General features: G+C 39.2%; 1 long non-coding RNA gene across 2 annotated transcripts in view; it reads left to right on the top strand.

Moving 5' to 3' along the window:
• Positions 1–7,081, top strand: part of LOC117871548 — a 45,323-nt gene extending 38,242 nt beyond the window's left edge. For both annotated transcript variants that reach the window (XR_004644272.1, XR_004644274.1), the window contains exons 4-5: positions 3,426–3,531; positions 5,465–7,081. This is a non-coding gene — a long non-coding RNA (uncharacterized LOC117871548). The remainder of the gene's footprint in view (positions 1–3,425; positions 3,532–5,464) is intronic.
• Positions 7,082–12,588: the final 5,507 nt, after the last annotated feature.

Below are 12,588 nucleotides of genomic sequence, written 5' to 3'. Positions count from 1 at the left end.
ATGTTGCTTGCTTCAGCTTTACATACAGCAGTAAGAAACATCCATTCCCTGTGGAAAAATACCAGATGCTACCAGTGCTTTAGAAAGCTATGTTATGCTAACATTTTGATTCACTGTAGGCAGTGAGAGAGAAGGACTGATGCCGTACTGAACACAGATCAGCAGATACCAATATGAGATACTCAGTATCTTACTTGAGACTGATAATACTCTGTGGCCTACTTATCCATCCTGTACAGTGAATGTGGCAGCTATCCCATGGAAATAATAGTATGTGATAATGTAATTAAATATTATATCATAATGCATACACCCAAGTGGTGGAATTAAGGTTGCACCGTCAACCTTAATTGTAGCATTTCTGAACTTGGGTGTGCTTGTCTTGGAAAACAATATTCTTTTATCATTTAAAAAAATCACATAATTTCCTACTTTGTTAAAATAATAATAATAATAAATAATAAACCCCCCCAGAAATTCCATTACATATTGTCCCTTAGGTGGGTCATCAGCAGAGTTGGAATCTTTAGAATCACAGCATAAATCTCCACCACTTAAACTAATAATACAGCTGGTAGCAATAATAGGCTGCTATTCTCTGTGGACCAAGGCTCTAGGAGGGGATGAGACACACATTTTGCCCATGGTTTTCACAGATATTTGCTGACAGCAAAAGGGGTGTTGAGATTCAGGAATTTTGGATACTGTTATTGTTCTGGAGGAGAATGTGCTCCATTCATGACAGACCTTTCTGCTTCTATTTCCCACAGCCTGACCCCTTCTGTCCTTATTTCCTAGCACATCTCTACCCCTATCCACATCTCTGTCCTTTTCTGTTTCTATTCTCCCTGCTTCTATTCCCCTCTGCCCCGTCTCCAATCTCAGCCTGTTCTTTCCTCCCACTGCCACAGGGGAGCTCAGCAGCTGGAGGGAGAAGTTTTCAGAAAAGTCCTGTTCAGCCATAGGCTGACATATACTCAGTGAACTCTAGGGGTGAAATATGCTCAGTGTGTTTGTCATGGAGCTCTGGCAGGCAGGGAGTGTAGATGAATTGTTTAGAGAATTTTTCTGCTAGGTTCTAACAATCCTCTTCTATGCAAGGGCAAACAGCTGTTTTAAAAGGTTTATAAGTTGGCTGAATTTGGGTGGATTTTCATGAGAACCAGAAAAGTCACCTCTGACTCCAGTGTGACTGCCATGCAAATTTTCAAGTATAGTTGTGATAAAGTTCATCTATAAAATGTTCGTATGAGTTATTTAACATTGGGAAGGAATTATATTTTCCCCCCAAACTCATTCCTGGAAATGTCTAAATAGTTTTTGCTGAAAATTTCCTAAATGAAGTTCACCTGTGGCAGACAAACCGGATGAGACATTTCAGCCTGACCACTTAAAGTTGGGCAAAGTTTTAAGCAACTGAAAACAGGGTCTTATAATGGAAAATGTTCAGCAACATTAACTGTAGGCATTGCTACCAATTCTACCTATAAAGAAAGGCTCTTACTCTGTAAAGGAACTACAGTTCTTTGAGAGGTATTGTCCCAGTCTGTATTCCACTGTGGGTATGCATGCAATCCATGTGCCTGAGACCAGAAGATGTTTGCTAGCAATACCTTTTGGTCTGCACCAGAGTGTTTCCTTTCCTTGTGCACTGAAATGAGTGTATGAGGGCCTTTGTGGATCACCAATCTGTAAGAAACCAAGGCATAGGCAGTCTTGCTTATTTGTCACTGCTGGGGGGGGGGTATTGCAAAGTCAAGGATGGCCATGAGCTAATAGCCAGGGACAGTGGTCAGAATAATTGCTTAAGCCAGAATCAATAGACAAGAGTCAGGATCAGAGTCAGTCCAAGGTCGGAAAACGAAGATCAGGAGTAGTTATCAAGCTTAAGTCAGGAGGCAAGAATCTGGGTGAGAGTCGGGTCAGGGTGAGAGACTGGCGATCACAAGGCAAGGCTTGGAGCAACAACAACCCAGAAGTTGGCATTGTTAGCCAGACAGCTTCCTGGGGCACCCTCCAAAGTTAAATAGTAAGCATGGGCCAATCAGAGGGCTGCAGGGTGATCTATGGTATCTACTCTCAATAGTGATTTTTGGCTGCCACATCCTGGTGGCATCAGTTGCTCCAGGCACTGCAGACCTATGTTCTAGTCCCACATCTAGAGCCCCGTATTTCCAGTTGATTCCCTACTGTGAATCACAAGTAAAGGATCAAAAGCGGAGGGGAAGGAATCTGGGTGGCAGAATACAGATACAGACCACACATCTCAAAGAACTTCAGATACTATACAAGGTCCACAATTCCTATTTTTTCTTGGAGTTTTTGTCCCTCGGTGTACTCCACTATTGGAGTCTGACAAACAGTACTCACTGAGGAGGTGGGTGTGAGGATCTATGCGGACTGAAGAGCTGGTGAACCAAAGGATGCATTGGCTTTGCAACATTTCCCTAGGGCACAATGTCTTGTGAAGGTATGCATAGAACCCCATGTCACCACTTTACAGATGTCAATGAGTGGAACTTCTCAAAGCAAAGCTACTGAAGCTGTCTTACTTGTGGTAGAGTGGGACCTTGTTACCCCAAAATTTGGATCCAAAGCATGCAAATACTGGCTTAGCTATCACTATAAACCAATTGCAATTTGTTCTGCCCAAATTGGTAACAAGGAGTTGCCTGCCCTAGAAGAATTGCTAGGGTTTTACCAGGGGACTTGTTTCTGACCCAAAGAGAACTCCCCAGATCAGACCAGTTCTGCTAACACGTGAGAGGACACAGACATAGCCCTTCACTTAAAAGATTGATATTCAAGCAGTAATCTTTGAAAACAAAGTACCATTTTATTTAGAAGAAATAATCAGTTACAATACACTCAATAAAGCAAGAAAGAATGTACAATAATGCATAAGATAATGAAACACAATTGCACTGTGTTTATGCATCCTAAGATTACATTAGCCTTTTTCATGGCCACATCATATTGATGACTCATAGGCATCCTGTGACCAATACACCCAGGTCTTTCTCCTCCTCTGTCACTTCTAGCTCAAATTCCTAGCTTAAACCAAAAATTCTTGTTGTTAGTCCCTCAGTGCATGACCTTCTACTTTGCACGATTAAATTTTATCCCATTTCTATTATTCCAGTTTTCAAGATCATCCAGATGTTCTTGTTTGATATTCCAGTTTTTCTCCATATTGGCAATACCTCCCAAATTTGTGTCATCTGCAGATTTTATTAGCACACTCCTACTTTTTGTGCCAAGGTCATTTGGTGAAGAAATAGGTCAACTGTCACATCCAGGAAAATAATTATTAGTAGCATTTGTCCTCCAATGTATATCTGGGAAGTTAGTCTCCTATAATAACACAATTCCCAGTTTGTTTTTATTTCATTAAAAACATTAAAGATGTTTCTATCCATATCCAGATCAGATCCTGGGGGTCTGTATTATATCCCAAGCAGAAAAGTAACAGAAGTCCAAGACTTTGCAGATTGGCGTTGCTGGAACATGAATCTGTAATGCAGAAACAAGGTATCTTCTATATGTGATACATTTTATTTACATACATCACCAAGTCCTGAAACAATGGTGATCAAAAGGCAGGCAGACAATCCTTCCTTTCAAGAATCTCAGCCCAACATCAATCTTGGTTTCCAGGAGCAGCTCTGCCATCAGGAATTTATTGTAACTGGACACAAAGGCAGAGCACAAACTTTCTTGCTGCTCGCACAGCTCACTGTAAACATAAGCTTGCTTAACTAATACATCATGCCTTCCCAAGATTAAACATTTGTTTCCATACTAAGAAAAAGAAGAGGGAAGACTAGGTATAGCACCACCGCCTGGTGACACTCCTCATAACTATATCAAACCCTTGCAGGGTAAGGAATGTTCCTTTATTAGCTTGAAGGAATGGACTGAACCAGAAAGTTTGGATATAGATTTCCTATAGATCAAGATGTTATAGATGTTTGGCTCCATCAGACCCATCTCTGTTAATACACCACAGTATAATTGCCAATAACCTACCAATGCATCCCTACATAAAAGGACATATAACATTTTTGAACATGATATTAACAGTATGCAATATATTCAATAGTAATATTCATATCTTCTTTAAAAAAAAATTAAAAAAACTTGCAGTGCAGTAAATGACACGCAAGAACAAATGTAAAGGAATTATCCTTGACTGTCTTGTATCTACTGGACAAAAATAAGCATTAGTGATTTATGATAAGAGGAATAATGACTTTATTAAAAGGCTTGTTCAAGCTCATTTTTCAAAAAAAATATATATACTACATGGGATCATTTTCATTTATTACTGATTTTTAATGCTTCAAATGTGCCATGCAACACACATCATTTGCTTATCTCATTAAAATTCCCTCCACAACAAGAAAACATTAGGTCATCAACCTATGATCACAAATTCCATAAGCCAAATGAGCAAAAATAAAATTAGGAGGATGAGAAAGAAAATATCCTATTAGATGAGCTTTACGACTGGTGTATGGAATATTTTAAAATGGTCAGCTGTTTAAATACACTTCTCAGTGCCCACTTATTTATGGTGGCTGTGAAAACTTTTGTTTCTATGTCTGTCTAGCAATCAAACCTGAGTGCTGCATAGCTTAGATCTAACTGATTAATGGTTTAATCCTCCATTCCTTTCTCAACTAAAACTTCCACTAATGGCAAGTGTTTACATTTTCATAAGGTCATAAGATATTAATAATAGTAACTAAATTGACTCTGAGGCCCTGATCTTGCAAACATGTGCTTAACTTTATGTCTGTGAATAGTCCCAATGATCTCAAATAATTTGCAGTGACATTCATTAATTGCCATTAAAATTCTGACATTCACTATTTAAAACTAGTTAATGCTGTTATGGGCTGCCATTCTTAGCATTCCAAAAGTTTGGATATTTCTTTCTCTTGATCTCTCAGTCCATGGATTGGCCAGTTCTTTGATACTGGAAAAACACTCAGCTCCCGGCAGAAGATAATACATCATCATTAGAGGCGGGCAAAAGATTTTGATCAAATAATTAACTTGTCAAAAAATGCAACTTTAGGGCAACTGAAACTATTCATGAATTTGGGTTGAATTTAGTGGAGAGTTTCAGCCAAATAACGAAATGAAATTATTTTTCTGAAAAAGTCAAAAGGGTTCATGTCAACATTTTCTAAAGGAAACATCTTGACTTTTTTTTTTTTTCAAATGACGTTTTGTTTCCAAATTTAGCTAGTGTTGTATTATTTATTTTTTGTTAAGAGAAAACCCCCACCAAATCTTGAAGATGTTACAAAATGAACAAAAAATAAACAAACAAATGTTCTGGGTCAAACTAAATGTTTTGTTTGACATGAAACAATTATTTATCCTGGTTTATTCCCCCCACCCTCTTCATTGAATGTAACCAAAACCGCAAAATTGTTTGTTTTTTATTTTTCAGCCTGGGCACCAAACCAGAAGAATCAATTACTCACTGTGACTATTTATTTATCACATCTGCACAGTCTACCTGCTCCACCCATGAAGCTCCTATGGCAGGATCTGAGCCTTAATCATTAAACCTCAAATATTAACCAGTCCACTAAGTTCACCTTTCATCATGGAATCTCCAGCGATGTAAAGCTGTCAGAAATGTCATAAGCACTTCTGTGTCAGGCTGCGCCACCCCCCAAAGTGGCATGTCAATGGTGGGCTGAGGGCATGACCCAAGGGACAAGAGTGGGTGTGGTGGAGCCAAGCTCCACTATTGGCTAGTCACTGTTTTTTTGAAGCTTATCCCAGCACTAGAGGATATGTCTTAACTGTGTTTAGTAAAGTGTCATGTACAAATATGGTGCTGAATAAATGTTTTAAGATGATCCTATAGCTCAGTGTGACCCCATTAGTGCCGATAAAGCAGTGTTATGTTCATAATCCACAGGGAATTGCATTCAGTTCATCAACTAGTCAGATGGTCGTAATGCTAATGCTGAATCTTAAGAAAAGGAGAAGTATACAATAAAGGAAATATCAGGGATGCATTGGACCTCCTGCTTCGAAAATGAAAGAAACATATTCAATCCTGCATGAAGGGCTACTTTCTATCTAGAGGTGCCTTTATGACTCTCAACACCATATTGTTTGTGCACTGTGTTAGTAGCTGGGACCCGGCTTCAGCAAAGCATTTGAGTGCTTTGATGAATTGAGGCTTGAGTGCCTGGTAACCCCTATCAGTGAACACTTTAAAGCATTTCCAAACTTTCCGGTACAATACAGGTCAACTTCTAGCCAGCCAAGTCACGGGTTTTTATTGAGCCATTCAGTGGTCATTTCAGGCAGCTTTTACTGTAAATAAAAATGAGAGAGAGAGAAAACACAATGTTCATTGAACCAAACAGCCACATCCAAATCCAGGCTTGCCCTCAAAGCAGTTTTCTTCTTCAACATTAAAATCTATACAGCACATAATCCTGAGGAGTTTGAATTGTGCACCACTTTCCAAAGTAATGAAGCAATAAGCCTTAATGAAATAACATCTTCACAGTACACAGTTAGCTCCTTTGCCAGTGCTATTTCTTTTCAATTTTGAAGCCTAGAAAACACAAATAGAATATCCTGGGTATCACAATAGTTATATAGTTACAACTGAAAGGAATAATGTACAGTCGTTTTTATTTATCCTGATAAAATAGAATATGAGGCCTGCTGTAAATGGGACATCTCATTAGTTTTTCATTCAAAGGAACACATTTTAGACCTTTATAAGAGTAGATTGGTCTAAAAAGCCTGTTACACAAATCCATGAAAATATTTTCCAAAGAATTATAGAGCTTGTAAATAATGGGTGAAAAGTTGTTTTTTTAAATATGTATTCAACATAATAAATGGAAAATATGTTATGCCTTTCAGAAGAGCTATGAGTGCAGTTTGATTTTGTGGTGCAGGAGAAGAAGGGGAAGTTAACTGCATGTTTAGATATTCCAGTGAATGCAGGTCCTCATGCCACAAAGCAATGAGGCAAAATCAAGCAAAATTATGCCACTATTGAGAAGTAATAGTTCTAACACAGAAGGAAAGACAGAAAGAAAAGGAGAGCAACAAAGTCCCTGTGGTGTTCTGTTGTTGTTGATTAGTGTCTATCTATATATCTATATATATAATGATAAATAATACCTAGACTTTATATTTTACGTATAATATACACTATTTGTTTTGTGAATTTACTGCTCTCCAAGTTTCAGTGGTCCATCGCCATTCACCATGGTCATTTGTATTTGCAGTGTGTATCTGTGTGTAGTAGGGAAGGGAGCATAGATATTCTTAGAATAATGTCTGTCAGGAGTCTGAGGTACATTTCAACAGTTATGTCCCTCTGTTGTAGTAATTAAGCACTGTCCTCTTTGCAGTGGCCTTTGCTGGACATTAGTGCACATAATGCACAATTAGAGCTGGGTGATTTTTTTTTATTATTTTTTAATATTTTTACAAATAGTAAATTCACTGAAAAATCATTTTTAGGGACACCGGAACTATTTGCAAAATTTAGGTCAAATTCAATACAAAGTTTTGAGTGGGGGGAAAAATGAAAATAAACATTTTGGAAATGTCTAAACAGTTTGTTTAGACAAAAATAAACATGAACCATTTTGAAAATGTCAATTTGACATTTCAAAATAAATGTCAATTCAAATCAACATTCAAAACATTTAGCTTTGACTAATATTTTTTTTTCTTTTCAGTTTTTCATTTGGGTGCAAAAAAACAAACGGAGAAACAACAACAAAATCACTTTCAATTGGAAACCATATAATTTTTTTTTTCCAGATTCTTTAGTTTGGCCACTGAACTGAAAAATCAATTATTCACTCAGCTTTAATAACAATATGACAATTTTTCTAAGCTGACAATGGCAATCTATTGCAAAGACACATCAGGGGTTTATGGGCAAAGTGACTGATTAAAGCAGAATGTGTACTATGTTTGCTGCTGGTCAAAGTGGCCATTTTGTCACAGACATTAATGTCCACTACAGACCCAAACTTCATGTTCCATGAACATTTGTATGAACAGAACATTGCTCGCAAGAACCTTCACAAAACCTAATGCTAAAGGGGTATGAAACATATAAATTGAAATGTCAATGCATGTGTACGCTCCTTGATTCACATGCAAGTATAGGTATGTGTGCCTGCGAATCAGGGCTAATTTCTGCATCAGAGGTGAGTGAAGGCACTTTAGGAAACCTTACCCTCTGTATCTAATATGTTACAACAGCCCTAAACAGTTTCAGAAATCAGTGGCATGTATTGACAGGATGACACTAAAATGTGGTTGGGTGTTTGGTTGGTTGGTTGGGTTTTTGTTTTGTTTTTAGTTTTTCCATGTTTGAGTCATCATCTCTCCATTATTAAGTTTCAGGGGGTAGCCGTGTTAGTCTGTATCCACAAAAACAACAGGGAGTCCGGTGGCACCTTAAAGACTAACAGATTTATTTGGGCATAAGCTTTCATGGGTAAAAAAACACTTTTTCAGATGCATGGAGTGAAAATTACAGATGCGGGCATTATATAATGCCACATGAAGAGAGGGGAGTTACCTTACAAGTGGAAAACCAGTGTTGACAGGGTCAATTCGATCAGGGTGGATGTGGTCCACTCCCAATAATAGATGAGGAGGTGTCAATTCTAGGAGAGAATTTTCTACAAAAGCTGCTTTTGTAATGAGCCAGCCACTCCCAGTCCCTATTCAAGCCCAAATTAATGGTGTTAAATTTGCAAATGAATTTTAGTTCTGCTGTTTATCTTTGAAGTCTGTTTTTTAAGTTTTTTTGTTCAAGTATAGCTACTTTTAAATCTGTTATAGAGTGTCCAGGAAGACTGAAGTGTTCTCCTACTGGATTTTGTATGTTACTGTTGGTGTCACTAGGCATCACCCTAGGTAACTCGGGGAGTTGGAAGACCCGAGAGTCGATTGAAGCCCACCCGCTCTAGGCCAAAGTGAATCAAAGCCCCTGCATGTTAAACTTTACTAACCTCACAGGCCAGCAGCTGGGAAGCAGTAGTGATAAGGGAAACCTTCATGCTTCTAGCTAAAGAACAAGATTACTTGCAGAAAGAAACAGTGAGAACAAGCTGCACAGTTAAGGTTGTGTAATGTAACCAGAGGGAGAAAGGGGGAGAGGTGGGAATGGAGGAGGGGGAGGGAAAAAGGGTGGGGGAAGAAGGGAAAGGCTTGCTGCAAACTGTATAAAAGATAAAGGCTGCTTATGTTGGTGTGCTTGATTTGAGACGTGCCTGTCTCTTTGCACCACTTTGAGATCTCAAATAAACTTTGTTTGCTTCTCCACGCTGGTGTGTTCATTGGCGCGAAGCACCCCGGGCAACGAACCCCACTGTTGCTATCCTTGGGCACTCTGTGCCGGCAACATTACCATTTCTGATGTCCAATTTCTGTCCATTTATTCTTTTACGTAGGGACTGTCCAGTTTGGCCAATGCACATGGCAGAGGGGCATTGATGGCACATGATAGCATATATAACATTAGTAGACATGCAGGTGAATGAGCCCCTGATGGTTGGCTGATGTGGTTGAGTCCTCTGATGGTGTCACTAGAGTAGATATGGGGACAGAGTAGGCAACGAGGTTTGCTACAGGGATTGGTTCCTGGTTTAGTGTTTCTGTGGTGTGGTGTGTAGTTGCTGGTGAATATTTGCTTCAGGTTGGGGGGCTGTCTATAAGCAAGGGCTAGCCTGCCTGCCTCTCAAGATCTCTGAGAGTGAGGAATCATTTTCCAGGATAGGCTGTAGATCATTGGTAATGTGATGGAGAGGTTCTAGCTGGGGGCTGTATGTGATGGCCAGTGGTGTTCTGTTATTTCCTTGTTGGGCCTATCCTGTAATAAGTGATTTCTGGGTACCCGCCTCGCTCTGTCAATCTGTTTCCTCACTTCCCCAGGTGGGTATTGTAGTTAATGTTTTTATATTCTTAATAATCCTAAAAATGTTTTTCTTTTGTGTGCTCTCCTTGATTTACAGAGCTGAATGGGCACAACATGGGGCATTGTGGATCCTCAAAAGAAAACAATACAATCTGCTGTTTTATTTCAAACAAAAGGCTAGACGTCCCAAGAACTACTTTTCCTTTTCATTGCTCAGACACCTGATTGCTTTATTAATGGTTGCACAGTGTGTTTGTTTTCAACAGGAAGCACTATTCCACCTGCAAGCCCAGTGTTTATCTATTAACTGAGATATTTCCTGTGCTTCTGGCTTTCAGTGAAGATTGTATATCAAGAGATGTCTGGGCTCTTAAAGCAACATTTGATCATTGCAAATATGCATTGAAAAGAATTGAGTCCACAAATGCTTTCTTGAACTAGAACACAGATATGGATCATGCAATTCACAGAAGAGGCAGCAGGTGAGGACACATTCTACTACTGTACAGAGATACATTACCACCACTCAAAACACCATTTTTTGATTGAGCAAATATAGGGCTACTACCTCTTTCAGCCTGTTTTAGGCTTACATTCAGGCAACCAATTTTACCAAATTCTAATGTAAGGGATATCATGTTGCTAAGAGCACCAAAAAATACAGAATTGGATCCAAAACCTGCCAGTAGAAAGCCCTGCGTTTGAAGTCATCATGTATACCAAGAATAGATACAGCACAGACTGTAGCTGTACAATCTCCCAACACTACTGCTCTCATGTGCCAAACCCTGTTCTGAAGGGGCCATCTCAAGTGTTGAAATCTTCATCTTAATTCAGTTTTTAGCCTCTCTCTAGTCTCTACTGACACCTTCAATAAGTTTGATAATTAGTACCGACAGTGATGGCATTTTTTTGTAATGCAGATATATTTTTTGTAATGTATTCTAGCAACTGAAATGAGACCACCAGTTCATTAAACATAGGCCTTCCTATAATAATATTGCAATGAAAATATTCATGTGCCCCTCTGCATAGCAACTACTTCACAATATAGTAATCATCTATCTCCTTCCGTTTGCTTCTGTTGTAGAAGATAGACACAGGAAAGAGAGAGGTTCCAACAGCAGATGAAAATAAAGGACTAGAGGGTGTTCGTGTTTTATATCTGTTTTTGAACCAAAGAACTGTAGAATGTGAGGAAACAATAGAGGAAAATGAACAGTCCGAGCCATTGTCTAAGGTGTTGGTGTAAACTGAGTAACCTTTAAGATGGCTGACTCTCCAAATGTTAATCAGTGACCATTGTCCAACTTACATGTCAAAAAAGTTTGACTCAAGCTGCTAAAATGCAAAATAAAAATTGAAAATAAACTGATGGGAAAGGACTGATCAAGGGGTTCAGAGTTCTCTTTAGGAACAGAAGTGTGAGGAGGGTGTCCCAGGATTAATATACACGTTTGAAGACTGAACAATGTAGGTAAGACTGGGATTTGTGCTGTGAGGATTAATGTTTCATTCAGCACTACACAAAAGTGTTATCCTGCACCTGCAGCATATTAAGACCTAGATTATTTAGTCTCACCTGGCTCAAAATCATTTTTTAAAAAAAAATTAGCTTCAGTATTTTAATTTCTCAGTGAAATTCTTTCTTGTCTGATACAAATAGTGTTGATCTTTGGCTTAATGGCTTATAAAAATAGCTGCTATATCCTTATTTGTTCTCCCCGAATCCTTCTCAGGGAGATAAAAAAACAGTAGAAGCAGCTTGCCTAAGAAAAACTACTGAACTATTAGGCTGTAGTGATTTACAGTGGGGGATGTAACTTGTTAATGCTCCCATACCATATACAGGGGAATGTCTTTATAAATGTTCTTATCTGCTTTTAGGTGACTCCTTATGAACCTTTATGACTAGTTTTGAATCACTATTATGCAAACCAGCACCAGACCCATAACTAGAAATCAACAGCATGTGTTACATTCTCCCTTCCAGGGCAGGTCACACACAAGGGGCAGCTACACTATGTTTTCCAACGTGTGTCATTTCCTCTCAATTCACTCAATTTGGGGAGGGGTGTTCCTCTCCTTCTGTGGCATGGACAGGTGATCAGCCTCCTTAAATCTGTGGCTGTATTAAGATATGTATTGAACTGGGACAACATCATAGTCCCAGGGCAATCCATGTGTAACAAGGCGTGGGGCCGTGGAATACAAGTATGATTCCCAGTGCACTTGCTATGGCCTTGGGCTGTTTCAAACTGGGAACATGGCTGAAGAGCCCATGATTAGGCCACAAGCATGTTATCTACAAGAAGCCAGGTGTAAGATATTCTGCCTTTTAGGCAGGGGCAGCAGATGGGAGAGACCCAGGATCAGGGAAGTCCTAGTTTGGGTCATTCCATTATAGCTAGGAAGTGTTATTAAAGGAAGAGTGAGTCCTCTCCCCTCCCAGTTGGAAGAAGCCAGGAAAGCCTTGGGTGGCTAGTACCCCATATTTTGAGTCTCTCTGCCCTTGCTTTGGAACTCTTGATGAAAATAAAGTCAGTCCCAAGGAAAGGGCCCTGGACTAGATGATCATGGGGCACTTTGTTTTACCTTCTGGGCTGCTGAGTTTACATCATGTTAAAGCCCTGGGCATCAGTGCTGCT

The sequence above is a fragment of the Trachemys scripta genome, chromosome 1, assembly GCF_013100865.1.
Source record: "Trachemys scripta elegans isolate TJP31775 chromosome 1, CAS_Tse_1.0, whole genome shotgun sequence".
NCBI classification, from domain to species: domain Eukaryota; kingdom Metazoa; phylum Chordata; order Testudines; family Emydidae; genus Trachemys; species Trachemys scripta.
Note: the sequence above shows the minus strand (reverse complement) of the source record. Positions and strands in the feature narration are given on the sequence as shown.